General features: G+C 39.5%; 2 long non-coding RNA genes across 3 annotated transcripts in view; one reads left to right on the forward strand and one right to left on the reverse strand.

Moving 5' to 3' along the window:
- Nucleotides 1-2,486: 2,486 nt before the first annotated feature.
- LOC138176296 (uncharacterized) lies at nt 2,487-17,586 on the reverse strand. 2 transcript variants are annotated; one of them, XR_011172207.1, is made up of 3 exons: nt 17,439-17,586; nt 6,676-6,825; nt 2,487-6,157 (listed from the first exon to the last, which is right to left on the reverse strand). It is a non-coding gene; the product is annotated as an uncharacterized lncRNA (long non-coding RNA). The 2 variants fall into 2 exon arrangements; XR_011172206.1 differs by lacking the exon at nt 6,676-6,825.
- LOC138176303 (uncharacterized) overlaps nt 4,602-19,259 on the forward strand; it is a 55,815-nt gene continuing 41,157 nt past the window's right edge. The window contains exon 1 of the long non-coding RNA XR_011172214.1: nt 4,602-4,771. This is a non-coding gene — a long non-coding RNA (uncharacterized lncRNA). The remainder of the gene's footprint in view (nt 4,772-19,259) is intronic.

Genomic DNA, 19,259 nt, shown 5'->3' on the forward strand with positions numbered 1-19,259 from the left:
ACTGGGCCTGGGCTGCCTAGTCTATGACATTGACCAGTTCAGGAACAATTGTGATGATGGAAATGACAACTTTATTCAGCTGCCTATAGTATAGCATAAGCTGCTAGGTGCCATACACCTTCTTAGGCCACACAGGATTGTTCTAAGAATGGGTATAACAATGTACTGCTATTTCACTCCTTCCCCAGTGACCTGATATTATTTGGTATTAACTTTACAGGATGGTTTCTACAACTCCAATTGTTTCTATTTGTCCCTATATCTACTCCCACCTCCTTCCCCCCCCCCCCCCCCCCCCCCCCCCCCCATTCTTCTGCTATTCATAGATCATGAATTTGGAGCTGGAAGGAACCTTAGAGGCAATTAGAGACAGAGTTCTTGCTATTTTTTACTGTATAGATGAGGACCTGATCTCATGACATTTGCAAAGAGAGTGAAACTTTGTTATCTGTTTAGTCCCAGAGCACAGGGTTACAAACAGCAACAAAGTAAAGAATAAATATGCAATTAAGTTTATCTCTAACCTGAATTTCTGATTTCTCTTTTAACTCTTCTAACCAGGTCAAAATTTGCTTCTTTGTAACTTCCAGCAGCTGCTTGTGATCTCTGAGCACAAGTAAAACAACTCTGATCCCTTTCCCCTATGACAATCCTTGAAATGCAGGACAACTACCGTGTTTCCCCAATAATAAGACCTATCCCAAAAATAAGCCCTCCCCTTACTGTGTAAGATTCCTCTAAAATAAGCCCTCCCCTGAAAATAAGCCCTATTGAGATTGCTACTGTAGTGAAGGTGATCCCCTGCGCTACACGCTACATTACGGTACCCTCTGTATGCACCCTCCCCCCCTTCCCCCCCCCACCCCCGTGAAATGCACACCGAGCTCCGAGCTGCATCCAATCAAAGCTGCAGCAGTGAGCGCATCATCCTGTTCTTCCCCAGTGATTTGCTTGCTGGCGCCATTGAGAGCAGTGCTGCGGAGGAGAGCTGAGGCAGGACAACATAAGCCCTCCCCTGAAAATAAGCCCTCTGGTGTTTTTCTTTCCAAAAAAATTAATAAGACAGTGTCTTATTATCGGGGAAACATGGTAGCATGTTCCTAAGCCTGCTATTTTCCAGGCTACCCACCCCGTACTCCATCAATCAATTCCATATGCCTTGCTCTCAATTTCTATTTCATCTTTGTCACTCACCCCTAGATGAACATCAACTTGTCAATATCATTCCTAAAACATAGTGACCTTAAATGAACACAATTCCCCAGACCTGGTCTAACCAGGACAGATTTGCACTATTTCACCATAGTAAAGGAAAGTTCTTTGTAACTTGTAAAGTTATATATTATAAATAAAATATATATAAAATTATAAATATGGGCTTTTATCATAAACACCTAGAACTTTATGAAAATTCTCCCGCTGTTCTGACATGTAAGGCTCTTATCAGTTCTGTATTCTATTTCCAGAGGAAAATAGTACGAGGAGAGAATCTAGCACAAATATCTACAGTAGAAGGAAGAAAAAAAAGTTATTGGAGTATTTGATCTGGATAAGAAAAAGTGATTTAAAACAACTACACACAGTGTAAGTACTCACACCAGAGACAACTTCTGCCCTCTCATCTCGAGCAATTCTTTTCCACATTTACTGTGTAGAGGGTTCATTCAATGCCTTCCTTTTGATTTTTAAAATTTTATCTGGGGATACCAATGTAACACAGAGGCTCTCCACTTATTGCCCCACATTTTGGCCATCTGATCAGTTTATTTCCTATGTCCTGATAGTATCTTTTATACTATTTCTTGTACATAGCATCATTGCTTAATTTCACCATGTGTCCATCCATTGCCCTTTGGCAATAGAGATTGCAGTGACACAGTTCACAGCTGTCTAGTTTTAATGGAAGAATAGGGTTAAGAATATATTCAGAAGCAAGCTGAATAGACTGAAATTCAGTGATATTCTCCTATTCTAGTCTGGGTCAGCTCATTGTTCATTATTCCCTACATTCTTTAATACTAAAAATTTAACAAATACACAATTGACTATTGACAATGAAAAATTGCTACAAATTGTCCTCCATTGAATATAGAGATAGGTTTACAATGCAGTTGTATGTAGCTTAAATACAGCTTCCTAATAACAAAGTCTATCAGGCTTCAGGAATCACAAATTGTTAGAGATGGAAGGGACTTTAGAGACAGTCTAAACCCCTTTATTCTAGACAAGGAAATAGGCCCCAGGGGTTAAATGACTTGCCAAAGAAAGCAAAACTTAGATCCAGGTATCCTGAATCCAAATCTTGTGCATTTTCCATTTTATTGTATTGACCTCCCTAAAAACCATCAGTGCACCCCTGCACCTTTTAACTTCATGACTGTAAAGATGTGGCCTGCTACAGACTTGGGAGTATCCTGCCAGACCTCAAGAAAGCCTGCCTTTTTATTCAGATATCTTCATCAGTAATCTCAATGCATGTACAGATCATTCTCATAAAAAATTTATTTTTATGAGCAGAGTAAGTAGAGAAGCAGATTGGTATTGATGTTCTCTTTAACACTTTTGGAGGGCATTAATATTTGTTATTTTTTCCATGCCCCTCTCTAAGACTGTAAAGTAATCCTTAAATGTTCAAAGCTATACTGCATGTGGCATGAATTTCCTTGGTGTGTCCTTGATCTGGTCCAGTCATACTTCCTGACTTCATCTTCTAAAATGCTATTTCATATTCCTCATATAGCACATAAATGTGGTGATCCTTCTCAGGTGAAAGAAAACTGTTTCTGACTAGTCTTAGTTGTAGTAATTGAGAAAGCATTTTTGCTTTCTAGGTGCTAGGGATAGGAAGACAAAAATGAAAAAAAAAAGTCTTTGCCCTCAAGGAGCATATATTCTACTATCACTGATGATGAAATTAGGTTAACATGTAATTTCTGAAAAAAAAAATGTCTTCCATTTTCTTTTTGTTGTCCTCCTGATACTTTCATTTATGAATGGTCTTGGAATGATGTAACTCTGCTGGGTCACATTCCAAGTTTTCACTTCTACCATTTTAAAATATTCTATGAGGCAATACCAATTGTAACCCTAAGGCATCCTCCTTTGTAATGTTTCCAAATAAGTTTGTACTCTAAATCAAGTTACTTCTGGCTTCCATCTCTTCCTGACTGGCAAGGAGATTGCTGGATAAGGTAGTTTCTGGGCTCTTTTGGCCTCCACATTTCGATAACTATTTTACATTACTTAAGCTCTTGCAGGAATTAGTGACATTCAAGGTCAATATCTTTGCTGTTTCCCATTTCTGATTTTTATTCACAGCTCATCTGAAGTGATCACAGTTCTTTGCAATGTCTTATCTTCTTCCTTCTAATGTAATGCTGATTTTTACTTTAACTAGTTGATGGTCTAATTCAGATATTACTCCCACATAAATAACCAATAATTTCCTCTTTGTTCACACAGTCTATTTAATTTTTTGTGAAATGTAGTGCTCATCATTTCCAGAGCCTTCTGACTCTTCTGGAAGAGAGAACTTATGATATACAACAATATGGCCATTTGAAGTCTAAAAGCCTTTGGCCGCTTTCATTTCTCAAATTGGAGTCATATTTGCCATCATCTTTCTATATTTCTTTCCATTAAAATCACCAAACATCAAAGTAAATGTTGAGTTGTTCTGTAGAATCATGTCCACTCCTCGGCAGAATTTCTCCACCTCTGCATGCTCTGCAATCTTTGATTGTACATGATCTATAGCTATCTTTGTGGTGACCTTTCTGTGTCTGCTAACAATGAGCACCGCAAGATGACAAAACCATGTGCTCTATGAAATACTTCTTGTTGTCTTAGGGTACAAAGAAATCAACTTCATCACTTTCTTTGTTTGCCTCCCCAAAGCAAAACATGGGAGCCATTCTTCCATTTAACTGAGACTTCCTTTTGTTTGCTGTTTTATTAACTGCAAGAATATAAATATTAATGGTTTTTTCCAACAGTTTTTCCAAAATTATGTCAATTTGCTGGTCATCAAAGACATTAAATTTAAAGTTCCCAAAATTAATATTTCTAAGTGATCTGAAAATTATGATTCTTAATATCCTATGTTTCTTAGCATCTTAGTTGTCTGAATCACCAAAGGGTTGTGACTTACCCATTGTCAAAGTCGTTATCTTTCAGATTAGGTGTAAGAATCCAGGTTATTACCATGTCCAAGGTCAGCTTTCCATCCATTATGCCATGTTACCCATCTTATATATGAATATCTGCATGAGGATCTGAGCTTTCATAAGTTTTTAAAAAGCATTTCACAATTTAGGTTGTCTAATTAAGAAGTTAAAATTAGGTAAGCTGGTTTCCTACAAAGGCAAGAGAAATTCTAGAAGTTCTGATATGATTGAAAAGCACTGAAATAACAGTGTGGGGTCCTTTAAGTGAAGGTTTGGATACTTAAGAAACCTCATCAAAAACTAAATTCCTCCTCTGGCCCTGAATAACTTGCTAACCCAAAAGTTTTTGTGAAAAACAGATTGGACAGTGAGGAGAGGGAGATCTCCTTAGCTAGAAAAGACTGGAGAATTCTATGCCCTTGAAGCTTTACCTACATGAGGACACCAGATATTCGACATGATTTTGGTCTGGGAGTTCTAGATATGCTTATATAATGGGACACAGTGTTGCGCTATGACTTTCTTGGAATGTTTTAGCCAAGAGTAGAAGACACTTGCTTTAGAATTCTTTTTTTTTTTTTTTTGCCTTTTGGAGGGCAATTGGGGTTAAGTAACTTGCCCAAGGTTACATGGCTGGATCTGAACTCAGGTCCTCCTGACTCCAGGCCAGCACTTTACTCAATGAGCCACCTAGCCACTCTGCTTTAGAATTCTACAATTCTATATATTTCCACCCCCAAAGAATATTCAATTTCTTGTCAAGGTTCCCAGAATTTTCCTTCCCTTGCTGCTTCCCAAGTACATTCTATTTTCCCCAGTCTCACTCTACCACTTTTTCCTGTCTGGCAGGTGAGGCAATAGGAAAATCAGGACCAGAAGTGTCAAAGTTGAGACTAGCACAGAGTGACTGAGCCATATGAATTCTCTATGCTGAATGAGGTTTGAGCTCCTACTAAAGCTTTTCCCACAATAGTTACATTCATAGGGTTTCTCCCCTGCATGGGTTCTCTGATGCATGATAAGGCTTGAACTTCAGGTGAATCATTTTCCATATTTACTGCATTCATGAGTTTTCTCTGAAGTATAGATTTTCCAGTGTTTCCTCAAGTGAGAGCTCTGACTGAAGCTTTCCCCACAATCACTACTTTGTGGGTTTTCTCACTGTATGGTTTCTCTAATGTTGGATAAGGTTGGAGCTCCAGCTAAATGTTTTCTCACACTCATTACATTCATAGGGTTTTTCACCAGCATGTATTCTTAGGTGTTGAATCAGATGTGAACTCCAACTGAATGCTTTTCCAAACTCATTACATTCATAGAGTCCCCCAACTGGATTCTCTGATGTTGAGGGAGCTCTATATTTTCATGAAAACTCTTTCCACATTCATTGTATTTATAGGATTTATCTCCTGTATGAGTGCAATGATGCTTTTGAAGGTCAAAGTTCTGACTGAAACCCTTCCCGCATTCATTATGTTTGTGGGGTTTCTCACCTGTAAGCTTCCTCTGGTGTTGAATAAGATTGGAACTCCAACTGAAAGTTTTCCCCGAACTCACTGTACTCATAAGGTTTTTCTCCTGTGTAAATTCTCCAGTGTTGAATCAAGTGTGAGCTCCAAGTGAACGTTTGCTCGCAGTCATGACATTTATGTAATTGTTTCTTCCCTTTCTGTGTTAACCTATGCTGTGTAAGCTCAGAACTCTGGTTGAAGCTTTTCCCATATTTAGCACATGTAAAATTGCTCTCTTCTGCTAAAATTTTTTGGTGGAAAATCATGTCTGCAAAATCCCTGAAGCCTCTTTTCTGGAGATTTAGTTTTCCCTTTTTCTCTGGTAGAGAAGTTTCTAGTATGTTCTTGTTCTTACAGGTTCCTCCTCCTTTCAAATTCTGAACATCTTCTTTAGGCTTCTGAGATATGTATACACATGTTTCCACTTCCCAGAAATTTTCTCCTTTGAATTCTCTTCATTCTGGCTCATGATCTCAAAACCTGCAAAAATAAAATGAAATTGTATGCATAAAGTTAACTCATTTCCTGTGCTATGAAGAAGCCATGGAAGAAAGAATAGATTCCAGGCATATCCCATCTGAAATTATTCACAGAATCATGATATCATAAGTAAAATACGATATAATATGTGAAACATGATATAACATGTGAACTGAAAGTGTTACCAACAACCATTTAGTTGTTTAGGAACAATATTATAAATGGGCCATAAAGAAGAATGATATTCAGGACACTGTTACGTATTGGGGTAAATGTAGTTGTATCTCAAGTTCTAGCTCAGAGAGTAATGATCTGATTTGCATCTCAGGAAAATATCATATTCTAAAGAAAGTAATTAATAACCAGGAGAGATAGAGTGAAAAAATGAGAGAATGTAGTGATGGGGGGTTTTGGGGTCAGAAAGTAAAGGGCAGAGTTGTATGTGAGATTAATCTGTCTAGGCTAGAAAAGTTGAGAATCAAGAAACTAGTGGGTGCTATAAATATGCCTGTTTTCACCTCAATGAAGGGTGGCATCTCAGATTGTCTTACAGTCCTTTACTTGCTCCTTAACTCTGTGGGTATCCTCAGAACCCAGAGACCCAGGCATCCAAAGATCTTCCCCTTGCAATTGCTGGTATATCACATCAACTTTATAGATAGAGTATCCTGTTGACAAAGAACAATCCACAAGATGTCAAAGTTAGTGTTGGCTACAGACCGTTTCCTATGTCAGGCTATTTCCTGCTTAAGAGGTAAAGGGACAAATGAGAGACTGTCTAGAGAGACTTTGTGAAACAATACAGTTAAAAGAGAGACATTATGGTTCTTTTATAAAGCAATGCCTTAATAACTTTGTTGGATAAAGTTCACTAATACAGATCAATGAAGAGGGACTTCTAATCCACTTTATCCTGGGGTAGCAATATTGCCTAGCAAGAGCTCAAAAATGACCAGGCCTCCTAATAAGGTCAAGAGGAAAGCTTTCTGGACATGAAGACAATTAGGTAAAATTACTGCTCTATGCTAAGCGCTTTCATAGGAAAGATAACAGAAATGAATTTAAAGTTATCTCCTTGTCATCAGGGTTAGCTGGCCCAGCAATACTTATTCTAAGAGCCAATAGCTTATTAAAGAATCTAATAAGAGTACATGTATAAATATGCACAACAAAGTTGCTTTTAAGTATCATTTGCATATTGCCTCTCATATTTTCAGCATAAGTTAAAGTGAATAAGGATCCCTAGGTATGGCCCAAATATTCTATCCTTAAATTTTTTATTTTGCAGCATATAAATATAATGGGATATGATAGAAAATAGGCTAAAATATTTGTGAGAGGAGGCTTTTGGCTTCCTATAAGAGAAAAAGCCTAAAAAAGAGGAAGGTGGAAGAGACTGTTCCATGCACATGGCACAGCAGGGAAGAAGGCAGAGAATCTGCAATGTGAGGAGATGAAGAAAGGAAAAAGAAAATGGGTTTGATTTTATGAAATAGGAGAGTTGAAGGTTGTACACGTATATTGGATGAAAATATTTTAAACTTAAAAAGAGGGTGATTCTTATGGGGGCCAACAGAGTATTTGGAATGATAGCATGAAAATTTCACAAAGGTTCAATCCAAAAAGCATTTATGCTAAAGGGTTTCAGGGTTTAATTTCTTCACTTATCTGAACATCTCAAAGATATAAATATTTCATAAGTTTAAAAAAAATCCTTTTCTATGGAGATAATGAGTTCTTAGTTAATGTGATAACATTACCATAGTGTTCCTGCATGACATTCCTGTAGAGTTCTCTCTGAGCAGGGTCCAACCCTCACTCTTCCTGAGATAGACATACATCCTCAAATGCCAATGGCATCTGGAACACCAGGAGCCCCTACTCAGCACCTGCTGCTCTGAGGACAGTATAACTGTTTACAGGAGTGATGGCAGTCATGCAAATAATTTTTAAATACCTTACTGTGCCAGGCAACAAAAGATGTTTTTTCACTTCCAAGTACTTTTTAAGAAATGTGGAAATAATGTAATATCCCATCACTCCCAGCAAATCAAGCTCCCATAAATCCCTCCTATGATTCTTTTTATTTTATTTTATTTTTTTAATTTAAATGCTTTATTAACTGCTGATTTACATCATTCATTTCCACCAGATTTTGAGTTACAAATTTTCTCCCCATTTTTCCCCCACCCATCCCCCCAAAACAGCAGTCCCACAGGATATCCCCACCTCCAATCTGCTCTCTCCCATATTTTCTCCCATTTCAACTTTTCCAGTGGATCTCTATGCCTCAGTGCCTGTATATCTTTTTTCTTAATTACATGTAAGATGGTATTAATAATAGTGTATATATATATACATATACATACACACACACACATATATATATATATATATTTGAATATTTGATTTTAAAACTTTCAATTCCAGATTCATTCCCTCCCCCCCCCCCGCCACCCACCCCCACTGGGGGGACAAGCAGTTCAGTATAGGTTGTACATGTGTGGCTAATGCAAAACAACAACATAGTAGATGTATTGTAAAAGACTGACTATTTTTCCCTCCCTCCTATCCCATCTCCCACTTGTTCTATTCTCTACTTTGATCCTGTCCCTTTTCAAAAGTGGGTGCTTCCAACTTCCCTCCCCCCCAGCCTGCCCTCCCTTCCATCATCCCCCCTCACATCCCCTTCCCCCCCTATTCTCCTGGAGGGTGAGATCCCCTATTTAGTGTGTATTTCCCTCCCTTCTCAAGCCAGATTCAATAGGAATAAGGTTGACCCATTCCCTTTTGCCTTCCTATTCTTCCCCTCCATTGTAACCATTTTCCCTTGCCTCTTCTGTATGAGATAGTTTGCCCCACTCTGTCTCTCCCCATCTCCTCTCATTATATGCCTCTCACCTCTTAATTTCACCTTTTAAGTATCATCCCTTCCTGTTAAATTGGTACTGTGCCCTCTATCTATGTATACCTGTAAACGTATATACACACATTCACATATGTATTCATATGCCCGCATACCCTCATATAAAGACATATATATATATATATATATATATATATATATATTTCTAACCCCTTCAACTACTGAGAAAAGTTTCATAGGTTACAATTATTGTTTTTCCATGTAGGAATGTTAATAGTTCAACTTAGGCCAGGTGGCTCAGCGAGCAAGAGCACCGGCTCCAGTGCTGGAATGACCCGGATCAAATCCGGGCCCAGACACTCAGCACCACACCCAGAAACAACAACTGGCCATGCAACCCCGATTGCTTAAAAAAAAAAATAGTTCAACTTTGATAAGTTCCTTATGATTTCTTTTCCCTGTTTACCTTCTCATACTTCTCTTGCTTCTTGTATCTGAATGTCAAATTTTCTATTCAACTCTGGTTTTTTCAGCAAGAATACTTGAAAGTCCTGTATTCCACTGAATGACCATATTTTCCCCTGAAACATGATACTCAGTTTTGCTGGGTAGGTGACTCTTGGTTTTAATCCCAGCTCCCTTGACCTCCAGAATATCACATTCCAGGCCCTTCGATCCCTCAGTGTAGAAGCTGCCAGATCCTGGGTTATCCTGATTGTGTTTCCACAATATTCAAATTGTTTCTTCCTGGCTGCTTGTAATATTCTCTCCTTAATCTGGGAATTCCGGAACCTGGCTATAATATTCCTAGGAGTTTTCTTTTTGGGATCTTTTTCAGGAGGTGATCGGTGGATTCTTTCAACCTCTATTTTGCCCTCTGGTTCTAAAACATCAGGGCAGTTTTCTTTGAGAACTTCCTGGAGGATGCTTTCCAGGCTCTTACTTTGGTCATGGCTCTCAGGCAGTCCAATAATTTTTAAATTATCTCTCCTGGATCTATTTTCCAGGTCAGTGGTTTTTCCCATGAGATATTTCACATTGCCTTCTATTCTTTCATTTGTTTGGATCTGTTTAACAGCATCTTGGTTTCTCATAAAGTCATTAGCTTCCATTTGCTCCAATCTAATTTTGAAGCAATGATTCTCCTCAGTGAGCTTTTGAGATTCTTTTTCCATCTGGCAAATTTGGCTTTTTAAGGCATTCTTCTCCTCATTGCCTTTTTGAGCCTCCTTTGCCATTTGAGTCAGTCTGTTTTTTAAGGTATTATTTTCTTCAGTCAGGCTGTTGACTCTCATTTCATAATTTTCTTGCATTGTTCTCATTTCTCTTCCCAATTTTTCCTCCACTTCTCTTATCTGCTTCTTAAGGTCCTCTATGGCCTGTAACCAGCTTGTATTTTCCTTTGAAGCTTTTGGTGCAGGAGTTCTGACTTCACTGTTTTCCTCCTGTTCCATGCCTTGCTCCTTCTTATCCCCAAAATAGGAGTGTAATGTTGGAATCTTCTGTCTGCTTTGTTTCCTTTGCCTGCTCATTTTGCCACTCAATGATTTGACTTTTGGGCTTTTTGCCACAGTAGGACTCTGCCACCAGACAGGGGAGTTTTCCTTCCAAACGCTGGGGTTTTCTCAGCTGCCGGAGGTATTAGATGGGTGCCCTCTCTGAAGTCTCCACACGCTCTGGCAAGCTGGACACACACCCCAGGACCTCCACCCTAGACTGCAATCCAGATCCAAGCAGATTAAAGCAAGAGCGATGACCCCTCAGACTGGTGCTTGGTCCCCCTACACTCTGCAGGCCAGGAGCTGAAGCCACCATGTGGCTCTGGCAGGCTGTGCTGGTGTCTCAGCGGTTTCTCGCTCCGGGGGTAACTTCCTGGGTCCCAAAGTCCAGACTGCACTGGCCTCTCACCTTGTCCTTCGAATCTATGTATTGATAAATCTGGGAACGGCCACAGCTGCTGCTGATCTGGAGTCCCTCTGGCTGGCGGCTGGTCAGGCCCGCCCTGGGGCTAAAGCCTCAGCGTGGTGTTGGGCTTGGCTCCCAGAGCACTGTGCTGGCCCATTCCTGCCGGCCTGCCGGGCTGTCCTCAGCGGGAGGTTAGCCTCTCTGTGTCATTTTGTGGGTTCTGCAGCCCCTCCTATGATTCTTGGCTTCCTTCCTCAACCTTACTGAACACAACCTGAATTTTTAAAATTTTAACAAAAGAATTTTGTTGAATCACATGATAATAACTGACATTTATAAAGCACTTCATAGTTTGCAAAGTGCTTTACATACATTATCTCATTTGATCCACACAAAAATAGGTAGATACTATCACCAATGCAAGGTGGTTTTAAAAAAAAAAATCTTCATTTTAAAGAAAAGGAAACTGCAGTTCAGAGAGCCTAAGTAAATTGTCCACTATCCTATACCTACTAAGTAACTGAGCTGTTTCTCAAACTCAGCACTCTTTCTACTATACCTTGCTACCTTCTCACATACACATGATCTTCCCATAGTTATTCCCACTCTGTGAGGGGAAGAAGTGCCAAAAATCCATGCTGTTTTAGAACGAGAGACTGAAGGCCATGAGACGTTAAGAGCTGGAGCCATTGCTTCTGTCCCCTGGACTATTGTGACCTCTTGCTACTGACTCTAAAAGCTGTCCCCATCCCTCACACACAAAATTTAGGAAAACCCTCTTTTCCTGACTTCCCTCACAAAGCTGAACTACTAAGGTTCTAATTCCTAAAAAGTGGAAGACAACCCACACTAATGAAATCATAGGTCTTATGAAGTTCTAAAGTACAGTGATTAAGCATAAATGGTAAACTAGTCCCATAGATAAGATTCATTCTTTAACCCCAAGTCAACCCTAACCTTGACATCTTCTGGATTCCTCTGTCAACAGGACTTTCTATACCTAAATCTGACATGATATTTTGACATTCTCACTGGAAAGAGATTCGGGACCCAACATCCCAAACCAACCAAACCAGGGATTTCTGTGGTCAACTATGTGGCACTAGCTACTGATTTTGCAGCTCATGTTGTATGTCTTTGTTCCCTTGGTATCTGTGTTTAAATCCACGATTGGTTCCTGTGCTACACTGAAACTGGGAAAGAGAATACAACAAAAAAAAAGGGATTTTAGGATGATGACTTGTGTTAGTGATTTAGCCTAGAACTTCATATCTAATAATCAGTAACTGCATGCAATCCCCAAGCCATAGAGAAGCAGTGCCTGGTAGTGAGTCCTTTGATGACAATGGCTAACTTACAGTGTTTTGTGAATTACTTAAGACAACCAATAATTTTTATATGATTTCATCTTGTGAGAGAAGTGATAACTAAAACAACAATGATAACAATAAAAGTAAAAATAGCTAATGTTTCTATAGTGCTACATGCCAAGAATTATGCTAAGCACTTTACAGATAACCTCATTTGATCTTCATACCAATCCTGAGAGATAGCTGCTATTATTATCCCCATTGTGAAGATGAGAAAACCAAGGCAAATAGAGGGTAAGTGGTTAGCCCAGATTCATATAGCTGATAAGTGTCTGAGGCCAGATTTGAATTCATATATTTCTGCCTCCAGGTTCAGCACTCTATACACAGTGCCACCTAGCTACTTACTTACCATATCCAGTAGTCATGGGCATGTGCTTCTATTAATACTAGCCTCGGGGCAGCCAGGTAGCACAGCGAGTAAGAGCACCAGCTCCAGTGTTGAGAAGACCTGGAGATCGAATCCCGAGCTCAGACACTTAGCACCCACCCAGAAACACCTGGCCATGTAACCTTGAGCAAGTTACTTAACCCCAATTGCTTAGGGGCGGCCAGGTGGCTCAGCGAGTAAGAGCACTGGCTCCAATGTTGGGATGACCTGGATCAAATCCGGGCTCAGATACTCAGCACCACACCCAGAAATAACTGGCTGTGTAACCTTGAGCAAGTTACTTAACCCCGATTGCTTTAAAAAAAAATACTAGCCTGACTTAGAAAGTCTGACTTTAACAGACCAAGGTGGTTTTTCCACCTGTCATTAATTTTCTGTCAGTTGAATGCTTCATTTCATGCTATACACAGAAGTTACATTGTATTATTGTATTTTTAATTCTATAATTTTTAAGAATGGATATGATCCCAGGGAAAAATGCAAGAATTCACTGCTGTTAGAGATTGTGCAGGAGCTAATGGTGTGGTGAAGTCGAGTATTTTCAAAGATAATTTCCATCTACAGAATCATTTGTACCAAAATGCAAATGCAGATGAGGCAAAAATGAGAAATGCAAAGGAGTGACAAATTATTGCTGCAGAATAGCTAATTAGTGTTCAGAAAACAAACAATGACCTTCAGAGAGATTTAGAAGCTGAATGGGTTGTTATTAATTCCTCTACAATGCTGCATAGGTTTCTTGAAATTGGAAGAACAGTGAAATCAATTGTTGTTTTTTCCAAGTTGTTTAACTATTGCTATGAATAAAAAGCATTTGCCATGACACAGTACAAAGTCTGGAACACAGAAGATTTGGGGGGCAAATTTGCTAATGAAACTCACTCTTTCACTCAAGGCTGTACCAAAACTATTGCAAGGAGAAATCCAGGTAAGCTTGCAAGATCTGAGTTTCTTCTTCAGACTATAAAACATCCACCAAAAAACTGGTTTGGGTTTATTTTTTTTTTAACTTCCAGTGGGCCTGGAAGTCTTGCCCTCATTGAGGAAATGATGAACTCTCATAAATAAATTGATATACTAAGAAGCAGACTTATTCTGGAATTACAGAAATTCCCAAATGGAATATTGCAACACTTTTCACCATGCCACAAGTTACAAAAGGTTATGAAATTTATACAAGAGATTTAGATAAACATGCTTCATTGGACTGGGAACTTGTGTGATTTAGTCAAGGCTAGACTTGGACAGACTGTCAAAGATATGTTTAATATCCAATGTAAAAAAATGTGCTTTCATGATGAAGCATGAAAGAACACATGGCAAAATCTGATGAACTCATGCCAAGTCATATAAATCACACACCTAGAACAAAAGGAGGATATAATGCATCATAAAAGATGTTTAAAGCTGTGAAAAGTTATCAGACTTTCTGCGAAAGCCAATAAATGTTATTATTTTCCTCTATTAATTTCCACACCATTGCAGGACTCATGTCCTCTTCTGATCACCATGGGGCTTAAAATAAAGCAAGCCAAGTCTACTATAGGTTGGCTGTCTAGATAGATACCAAGGTAAAGTCTGAGTCACATTAGGAATTCTTTCTGTACCCTCATCTTCCTTCTTGTAAGTCCCCTTCTTTACAAAATCCTGCCTTTCTCCTTTCCTTTTTCTATTAAAACCTGAAGAAGTGGAATCTGAAGAAATTCTGACTTTATGACATGTTCTCAGAGTGAGAGACAGAGACAAAGTGTGTGTGTGTGTGTATATTAGTAGATATGCATAGAGCCTCAGAAGCATAAGAGAAAATGGCAAGGGGGAGGGGGAGAAAAAGGAAGGTGATAACCCTGCATCACTTAATGTTCTTCTGGTAACCTGACTTTCTCAGAAGCTACTAAGATACTCACAAAGAAACACAGAGACAAAGGGGTCCCCCCCAAAGGGATTCATGAAATACCTGGATGCTAACAAAGAACTATATAGACTCACAGCACAAGAATAGAAATGGAAAATCTACCAAGGGAGGGGTGTGGTAAGTTATGTGGTTCTGTTGCACTCTCAATTATACAAATATTCAGAGCCATTGCTCAAAAGAAATTGCCCCAGGCCAGGAGAGTGACTAATATAAACTTAACCAAGAGGATTTGGGTTCTTTTTACTGATTCTTTACAGAAAGCCTATGCCCAGTGATGTTACTGGAAGGGGGGCTACATTTACTACTAACTATTCTTGAGATTAATTATGTGCATATAGTATCCTGAGATCTGTGGATGTTGAGAGCCCATCCTAAGCTTTTAGCACTCAAACAGTGGGATGACAAAGGGGTTCAGAGAATGTTGAAAGTAACAGGGATCATAAAGGCCATTTACCCTGATCCTCACATTTTAGAGAAGAAATGCAGACCTCATAAACCCCATCTTCCAAGTCTAATGTCTATTACTGTCTTCTAAATGTAATTTCTCCTTTTCAAAAACTGTATACCCCAAACTATATACAATACGCCAATATGAATGGATATCAAGTACCTCAAGGTAAGGTAATAGGTTTTGTGAATCACATCCTTGTTAATAAACACCAATATTATGTTGAGTTTTGTTGGGGGGGGTTGTTTGTTTTTTAAACAACTGTCCAAATTGGCTAATTTCAAGATCATAGAGAGCTTGTGATATGGTACAATCAAAATATGGTTCTAAAAAATAACAACTAGGTGGTGCAATGGATAGAGTACCAGGGCTGGAGGCAGGAAGACTCATCTTCCTCAGTTCATATCTGGCCCAAATACGTATTAGCTGTGTGACCCTGGACAAGTCACTTATCCCTATTTGCCTCAGTTCTTCATCTTTAAAATGAACTGGAGAAGGAAATGGCAAGCCACTACAGTATCTTTGCCAAGAAAACCTCATTGGGGTCATGAAGAGTCAGATACAACTGAAAAACAACTGAATGACAATCAACAAACAGCCTACTTAGCTTTTCTGCTCTATGTGTTGCCACTGGAAGACTTTGTTTAATAAAAAAAAAGTTACATAAATTGTCAGAAATCTAGTGGTCTAGGGAAGTAAAACAGAATGGGCCTAAAAGAAATTGTGCTAAGGGCAATTATTGATTTTAATGAAAACTCAGAATAGAAGGTCTCTTCCAATTCTATACATATGCTATGACTTACATCACTGATATTGTCTTTTTTGAAGCTACTGATATTTGGAATCATCAAATGCATCACAGCTGCAACACAGGGAAAACTGATAGACTGATAGAACTGGAATGAAAGAAAACCTGGTTTATACCCACAGGCACAGGCATACTTAGGGAAACTCCTCAAGGAATAACAAGGCCTATGGTCTACTTCTCGAAAAATCCTATCCCTCCCACCCATTCTGGTCTCCTCTCTCAGCATGCAAATCTACATATACTCTTTTCACCTGCTGCCTCAGTTTCCCAAGTTGTCTCTGCAGATCTTCTACCATCACCACTGCTTTCTCCCTGCTCTCTGGGTGTTGTTCCTTCACTCCATCCTGAAGTTCTCCAGGAAGACAGTTAGAAACTGCTCCAGCACCAGAAGCTCCAGGATCTGCTCTTTTGTGTGCATCTCTGGCTTCAGCCACCAGCGGTAAAGATCCCTAAGCTGGCTGTGGGCAGAACCGGACCCATCTGTCTCCTGATAGCAGAAACCCCTGAAGCATTGGTGGGAAGTTTCTGGCCTACTACTCTCTATGATTAGGATGGACTTTTGTCTGTAGGAAGAATCTTCAGGCAACTTAACTGTTAAAGTATCATTTTGTTCCTGTGAACCCAAAATTTGAGAGCAAACTCAAAATGTCAGTAGGACTCTTAAAAGCCCTTCAACTTCATTCCCCAGACCCACCTAAAGCTAAGAACAATTTTAAAATCATATGCTTATTACACCAGTTATACATTTTGTTCACATTTCACAGTCTAGTAGAAAAGCTTTAAAAGATCATTTTTGGCAGAAATTTCCTTCTCATAAAAATGAAATTCTCAAGGGAATCCAATGAGGAAAGGGCCCAAGACAGGAAGGTTGGAGTTTAAAAAAACAACAACAGATGTTCACTTTTGTAAAGAGTAGGAAAAATGGAAAAGAAAACTCTAGAAGGTACCAAAGGGCAAGATTCCCTGGGACCCTTTGAAGGATCATAAGAATAAAATGTTTGAGGTGAGAAAAGCCTTAGAAAAACAGAACATAAGATATTTGAGCTTGAAGAGGCCTTAGACCTAAAACGTTCCCATATTAGAGATGAAGAAACTAAATAAGAAGTCACTTGCAGGTTAGCCACAGGGCTAGGACCAGTCGGGGACCTTTCCTGGAAGCCTCTATGGCTAGTTTCTCCTCTCCCCACCCAGTATACTAATCCTGTTTAATAATGACAACAGCGGGTCACATTTTAAGGATCACAAGACGCTTTCTTGCAACCTGATAAGATAGGCTGGGCAAGTATAACTCTCCCCATATTGCAGATAAGCAAACTAAAATCCAGAGAGGCCAGGGCCCGAACCACGTTATGGACAGTGCTGGTAATCGAACCCACGTATCTAGGCGCTGCAGTCTAGGGCTCTTCACAGCACCAGCCTCGCCTATCTCTTCAGAACCACGGGCTTCCGGGGGCAGCCTCCTCCAAGTCCCCACCGCGGTCAGTTCCCGGTCTCTATTAGAAGAGGCCTCCTGTCCCCATCCCTGTCCCTGTTCCCCTCCACCTGGGCCAGGTCTGGGAGCCTTCTGGCTCTCAGACTCACTCAGACTCGGAAGCCAGGGGCCCCAGGATTCTGCAGACAGGTGTCACCAGCAGCCAGATGACCAGTCCCAACCCCGAGACAAAGTCGCAAAGGAGCAAGTGGAGAAGGGGACCGGAAGTACCCCCTTCAGGGCCTCTGCCCAAGGCCCAGGACCTCTCTAGGCTAACGGGAGGGCCTCTCATCTCAGTGGTTTGACCGGGAACCACCTGGTCCTAGAGGTAGAAGGAAAGAATTGTCAAACTAGAGATACCAAAATCAGACTCCTGGAGCTGGAAAGGGACCTCAGAGGCAGTCTCGTTCAACCTGTAACTGAACAAAAATGCCCTTCTACAACATTCCCCACAAGTGATCTCCTTGCCGTTGTTTGAAGAGCTCCAGCGACGACTGTTAAGGCAACTCACCCCTCTTTGGGATAGCCCAGATTTGTAAATTTTTCCTTTACTTCAAACCAAAAGTCTACCTTTCTGCAATGCGCATTTTTGGGGTCAAGATCTATTAAAAATGTGTTGGTTTAAAGAGATTAAATTAAGAGGAAAAGGACCCATATGTACAAAAAAATTTATAGATATTTTTGTGATGGTTATAGCAATGGAAAACAGTAGTACCCATCAGCTGGGCAAATGGCTGAATGAGTTATGGTATATGAATATGATGAATTATGAAAGGTTTGTTTCAGAAAAATCTGGGATTTGTATGCATTGATGAAGGGAGCAGACCCAGAAGGGAAATTTATATGATAACTACAATTTTATAAAGCCAAATGACTTTTAAAGGTTTAAGAATACTGCTTAATCCAGTGACCAACCACAGTCACAAAAACTCATGATGAAGCATGCTACCCATCTCCTGATACAGAGATGATGGACTCAGTGCACATTGAGACTATTTTTTTCATCTGACCAATTGGAGAATTTGTTTTGCTTAACTATGCATGTTTGTAAGATGGATATTGGTTTTGGTTGTTTTTTTTTTCCCCTCATGCTATAAGGGGTTTTGTTTTCATTGCATTCTCAACAAGGGGAGAAAGAGAGAAGGCATATTTTCATTTTTAAACATTTAATTTTTTTAAATGTTTTTTCTTTATATCAGACCTGTTCTTGAAAATCCAGGACATGTGGTTGTCATATATATGTCTGTAGGCCACAGAATTCATATAAACCTTTATATACCAAAGGACTCATATGGGTGCTCTTTTGTAGCTACTTCAAAAAAAAAGTTTCTTCTCAAACATCGTTTTGCATTTGGGTTGTCGCAGTTGACTTTTTTACTTCTTAAAGACAAAAAATGGCAAGGCTTCCAGAATCAACACAGAGCTTCAGATACATCAAGTTCCAAGAAATAGGAGTCAGATTTGTTTGGCCTGGCAGGGCAAATCCAGGAGGAAATTATAGGAAGAGAGAAGATAAAAAAAAATACTCTCTAAATTTTATTTTCTTAATTATTATGTTAGAATATTATTTATTATAAATAAAGAAGATTCTAAGAATCAGAGCTCCTGAGATATAAAGTTGACAACAAAGAGTAAGGAGCTAGGAAGTGGAGATCAGTAGGTTGAGGAAAAACTCTTTTCTGGAGCCAGGAAACCTGTTAAGTCCTCTCAAGAACAAACAATAGGATTCTTACCAACATTTCCTAGCAATTCCAGAGGGAAACCCCATACTTCCCATCGCAAGTACGCTTTTCCCCCTCCCATGTCCACTTAACAAAAGTCTACTCCACTTTCTAAGAACTAGGTCAAATACTATCTCCTCCCAATAATCTTTTCTGATTCTGCCGGCTAGAAATAATTTGTCCTTCATCTGAACTCCCATAGCACTTAGT

The sequence above is a fragment of the Petaurus breviceps genome, unplaced genomic scaffold, assembly GCF_028583685.1.
Source record: "Petaurus breviceps papuanus isolate PSGF00001 unplaced genomic scaffold, PetGlider_PUasm1.0 138, whole genome shotgun sequence".
Taxonomy (NCBI): Eukaryota; Metazoa; Chordata; class Mammalia; order Diprotodontia; family Petauridae; genus Petaurus; species Petaurus breviceps.